General features: G+C 41.1%; 1 protein-coding gene across 3 annotated transcripts in view; it reads left to right on the forward strand.

Annotated features, from left to right (window-relative positions):
• Positions 1-867: 867 nt before the first annotated feature.
• Positions 868-5,867, forward strand: part of LPIN1 (lipin 1) — an 85,115-nt gene continuing 80,115 nt past the window's right edge. For 2 of the 3 annotated variants that reach the window (XM_019520758.1, XM_019520760.1), the window contains exon 1: positions 868-938. The gene's annotated coding sequence lies outside the window, so the exon portion shown is untranslated. Of the gene's footprint in view, positions 943-5,867 lie in introns of all 3 variants that reach the window. The other variant, XM_019520759.1, reaches the window with a different exon arrangement.

Consider the following 5,867-nt stretch of genomic DNA (forward strand, 5'->3'; position numbering starts at 1 on the left):
ACTTTGCTTGGGCTTCTCCTTCTGTGGAATCTTTATTATTATTATTATAATTATTTCTGGGAAAGACATAATATTAGTTCTTCCCTTTGCCTGTTTCCCATGTGCTTGCATAAGCTGTAATGTTCATCCGTATTGGGCCTCTGCTGCTAGAAGTTTGGAGTTGTCTATGACACCCTGTTTTGTCTCTATCGAGTCTTTCTGGGGGCCCGAGGGGACTTTTTCATAAGGGGAGGGAGATTTTAAACACAAACCAATCCATCAAGTTGCTTTTGCAATGAACTCTGAGATTCTGAAAGACATTTATGATTACAGCCCCGGGAGGGGTGTAGGCTCCTTTCCCAGGGCCAGGTCCAAAGCCTTTTAAATCCAAGGCAGGAATCCTGTTGGTTTCAGGGAGTTTTGCATTAGGCGGTAAAGGTCTTATGCCAGGATGGGCAATTATTTCGGGCTGAGGGCTGCTTACTGAGTTTTGGCAAGCCACTGAGAGCTGCATGACAGGCAGACAGGGTCAGATAAATATTAATTTTCTAAATGTTTTAGGGGCCCCGTGGGCCAGATAGAATGGCCTGGCAGGATGCATACAGCCCGTGGGCTGCATTTTGCCCACCCCTGCCTTATGCTATAAGGTGCTGAGTTCCTCCCCTGAGATTCTGAGCACCTTTAATTGCTACTGATATCACCGTGTGTGTTGGGGACATTCAGGGCTGCACAGGGTCAGGCTTCAAAGGAGTGATACTTGATCTGGCTGCTGCGGCAGCTGAGTGTAACGCAGGAAGCTGCAGTGCTGATGCCTTCCTGATCCCCCCTTCCTTCCCCCCACCTCCTCCCATGCCTGTGTCATATCAGTCCCTCCTCCAGGGCGGGCACAGAGCTGGGAGAAGGGTGAATTGCCATCCCTGCAGCCTGCTGTTTGCACACAAAGGCAACGCAGGGAACAAGTCAGTGAGTAACTGAAGTTTAACTTTTTTTTTTTTACCTGCACTTTTCCTTGCTTGACAGGAGGATGGAGTGGGTGGGCGACAATTGCTTTTCTGCCTTCTGGTGGCCATGAGGGCTGTTGATGCTGCCTTTTTGAGGGGATATATAATAAAAGGGGGAATTGATGATATTATAAAGCAATGGAAGGCTTTGGTGGGTGAGTGAGTGATATGAGAAGAAGAGCTAGATTTTGTAACTGTTTTGAGACTGTTGCTGCCCACTGATTTTCCTGGTGGCCTTGCTGGAACTGTCTGGCTGGATTTTATAATCTTTGGAGCTGTGAGCCTGTATGAGCAGGCAGGTCTGTCAGCCTCTTCTGGCCTGTCCTGCCATCTCCTCCAGACTGATGGAGTGCAGCACTGTGCGTTGGTGGGTCCGCTCTGCTGGAGCACCAGCTGCTCTGCTAACCTTTAGTACCCTGGCTTGGTAATGACTAGAGTGGAACGAATAACCTTGACACGGGGTATAACTTCAGTTTTGTTTTCTTGGTCATCTGGATATTAATTGGTTTGCAGAAGTCAGTGCTAGGGTTTGCAGATTCCCCCCTGGGCACTATTCAACAAGCTTGGAGGAAAAATCCTATTTTTTCTTTTTGCCTCAGTCAAAAATGAGGAGCTGGATGTCATCTTTAAGTGTTCATGCTTAGGACAGCCTCAGTCCTGTTTATAGAGAAGGCTAGGAGGTAGGATATGTGAATTCTAGTCCCAGCTCTGCTACTGACTTGCTGTTTAACCTTGAATAAGTCACTTAAACCTCAGTACGTCACATTTCTTTTCTATGTTTACTAGCCTATATGAAATCTGCAGCTGCAAACTGCTACATTAAAGTCACTAGACTATCCAGCCATTCTCTGTGGGGGGAAGGAGAGGGAAGACCAGGCCAGGCAGAAATGTAAGGTTATAATGGAGCGTATTTAGAGCGTAGTAGAATTTGACAGGTAAAGTGGAACTCTAACATGCTCTGTCTCCTTTTGTTTTCTTTCACAACGACTAGTACTTGGCTTGTTTAATGACAGCCCTTTCTGTCTTTTAATGAGAAGGATTTATGTACATTTATTAAGTACATTTATTACTTATGTACTTTAATATAAGCTTTCTTGGGAAGGTTGCTATATTCAGTCATCATTTGAGACACTGCTTCAGTAGAAAAGAGTTTATGTAGTGTGATGAAATGATATTTCTTTTATGTTTTTATTATAAAGAACAGTGTGCTTCAGACATTATACAGTAGATTGTAATAATAACATTTGGATAACCCAGAGGCTATTTTCATCCTTGGCGTTACAAGCTTTAACTACTACAGTTTGGGACTGTTTTTTTCTTTTCATATGTATGTTTCCTGACCTACCAATAGATCTAGTTTGTTGCAAAGTGATTTTTTGTCTTTTGTTTTCACTGTGGCAAAAAGATGCCTTTGAAGGTTTAAGAAGCTGTAGATAAGGATTTCTTAACATCCAGCACTTCCCATTATAAAACCAGTGGTAAATGTTTGGTCTATTTTAAAACTGGTATTAAGTTCCAGAAGAGAATTTGAAACTGGAAACAAAATGAAAAATAAGTTATCTGACAGTTTTGTGTACAAGGCTGGATAGGATAGTGTCAAGTGATGGTTAGTAACACTAGCTAGTAACCATTAGTTACATTAATGGTTTTAGATATTTTCAGAATCCTTTGCGTGTTTAATAACTTTGTTTTAATTTTCATATTGTATTGCATTTAATAAAATATTTAGTTTTAATTACATATCAAATCTTTATGTTTATAATGTGGACTACATGTCAATATGTGCTTTCTTGCCTTATGTGAGGGCCCTTTCATGTCAGTTCATGGACACAATTTATTCTTAAACCTTCTTTTCATGTGTCCCATAGTTGTGTTGTATATATTACATACATGCCTGTGTGTGAACAGATAAAAAAAATAAGGGTTAGATTTGGAAGTCCTGAAATCCAGAAAATGCAGAATTAACATCTAAGAAACAAATCTTGCTTTGTGTTTATACACTGTGCTTATTGTTGAAGAAAAGGAATACCAGCCCCTGACAGGTTTCAGCATGGGGTTGAAAATATCCTGAACCCTGTGTAAAAATTCTGGATTGCCCTTTAATACCTAAATCTCTTTGGAGGTCAGTGGAATAAAAACATATGTCAGCACAAGACACAGTCTTGTGTATTTTCTCCAGTTATTTCAAAGATTTCTAAATTTGGCATTAGCCAGATAGTTTTCCTTCTATTCTAATACCTCAGTTCCTCCAGCAGTTGAGCATATCACAATCTTTAATATGTTTATCTTGTGCCACCTCTGTGAGATACGGAAGTTCAATTATAGCTAGTATGCAGATGGGGAAACTGAGGCATAGGGAGAGATTATGGGAATTACCAAAGATTATACAGGAACCTGTCTATGTGGGAGCAGGGAACTGAACCTTGGGATGAATGTTAGCCTGGGAATAAATCCCTGGTTAACAGCCTGACCACTAGCCCAGTCCAGCTTTCTACTCTTTAAATGGGAGAATTCAGCACTGGCAATTTTTTGCTTTCCAGTTTGAATTTGCTTGTTTTTTTTAGTTTTAAACCACTCTTAATAATATTTTACATCAATACTGTTTTGTTTATATAACACTGCCCTGACATGCTCCCAGGCCTTTTGGTGTGACAGATCCTAAAAAAGACTGCAGCTTTACAAACAAACCCATCAGTTTTTTTTTATGCTGGTAATCTGTGTGCGATAAACAAATACAAGCATTTGAACACAGGCCCTTTTGCTTGACACACAGTTTTGTTTCAAGCAGGAAATTGCAGAAGTGAACTTGGACCTTGAGTAAGAATTGGGCTAAAGAATGCATTGAATATTTTAAAAACAGCATTAACTCATCATCATATACGTTAACAAAAGTCAGATTACAGGACACCTAATAGTTGACACTTGGATGTGTGTGTGTGCGTGTGTGCGCACTTGCATGCATGGTAAAAGAGAAAAGATAGATTCCAGTAGGTAGGAAGCTGGTGAGGGTGAATTTTCTCATAGCCTACACCCTTAACCATCATCTATTCTAAGAAGGCTCAGGGGGTGGACACACAACATGATTATTACAGTGTAATTTACCACAGATTGTACTACATTTTACTCTGTAATAAGGAGTGGGTATTTGATCTGCTCCCCCAAGCTGTCTGCCTTCAGTAAGCACTATTGTAGTACCTGGCCATTAAATAGAAGGGGATCCAGGTTTGTTTTGAGTGTACAGCTACCTAGAGATGAAATTAGGTACGAGAATGGTGATATAGCCAGTACCCTGGTGTAGTTTACATTGGGCAATAGTTATTAATAACATTCAGAACAGCAACTTTTACTCTGGAGTGGGATGACAGCAGTGTAGGCCTGTGTGCTGTGTATACAATCCACTTTTATTACAGAGTAAAGTCAATTTTGGCTGCAGTAAATGTGTTGTATGAGTGCACCCTGAGTCCTAGGTGTGAGCCTTCGCTAAATGGGATATGGTTATATACAATTAAACCCTAAGTTATAATAGCTTTTATAGCCTATTGTAGCCACTTCTGTTGCTTCCTTTTATTTACATAACAAGTCTAAAGTAAACTGTTTCACCTGACACATTGGCAGTAGATATGTGTTTTCAAATGCCAGACAGACTATAGTTGGAGCACATAGGGTCATATAATATCCTACACAAACTACTTCAGCATACTGGAGTACAGGAAACTCTTGCTATTCGTGGGTTCGGCATTCGCGGTTTCAAATATTCGCGAATGCTAAACCCACATCTTAAATACATTTAAAGGAGCTCCTCAGGAGCTCCATGCTTGCCTGGCGGCAGCAGGAGCCCAACAGCAGCTCCTGCCACTGCTGCCATGCTCCCACCGCCACCGTGCTCCTGCCGTTGCCAGTGCAGCTTTGCCCCCCCCCCCAGCTGCCGGGGACACTGTGTTCATGAATGCAGATGGCATTCATGAATGCAGTGCCTTATTTGCAGATTTTGCCATTCGTGGGGGAATGACGAGGGTCTCCTGTAAATGCTTTGAGTAAATGGGTAGATATTTCTTCTTTGGGCTAGTGTGTATGGCTATGTGAGTGGGGGAAGGAAGTTGTGGTGACTTTTGCAATTGTTGCCATCCAGACAAGCATTTCTTAAAATCTGGAGAGACCAAGGCCATCTGCTGGGAGTTCTCATATATTTGTACTGGTACCTAAATACCTTGGGCAAAATCTATGTGTAAGTGATGTGATCAAGGTCACACAAGAATCCTGAGAGAGAGCAGGGACTTGAATCTCCTAAGTACTCAGGTACTGTTCAAACAGCTAGAACATCTCTTCTTTTCTTAGGGAAGGATGCATCCAGGCTTCTGGTGAAGATTTATTCTACAGACAAGCTCAGGCAATGTTGAGCCTTTATCTGGAATTTGCCCAAAAGATCAGGGGCTGGTGTTCACAGTTGTCTTCCTGGGTTGGACTCAACATAAGATTTTCAAAGTGATGAGTGATATTTTTGTTCAGTTCGTCATGTTTTGGATGCGCAGCCTGTTATTCAGAAACTGTTGGTCATCCAGCACTAGTTACCTCTGAAAACAATGGCCAAAGGTTTTTTGGCTTTATCTTTCAATTGTAGAGTAGTGTATCAGTTTTGAGAACATTGGCTTTACGTGAACCATTCATAGCTAGTAAGTCAGTTGTTACTGAGGTTTATGTTCAGATATGTAGCATTCATCTCAGGGTTGAAAATATATATCCAGGGAATCTTCATTTGGAGGATTTCCTTTCCTTTGCCACACTTTAAGCTTAAATCTTTTCAGAACGTAAAATCAGATAAGACTTTTTCTTGGCAAAGAATAAGTCTATAGAAGAATGGCATTAATGGATTAGTGTTTAATAATGTAA

The sequence above is a fragment of the Gavialis gangeticus genome, unplaced genomic scaffold (genome assembly GCF_001723915.1).
Source record: "Gavialis gangeticus isolate Ggan-Ray unplaced genomic scaffold, GavGan_comp1, whole genome shotgun sequence".
NCBI lineage: Eukaryota > Metazoa > Chordata > Crocodylia > Gavialidae > Gavialis > Gavialis gangeticus.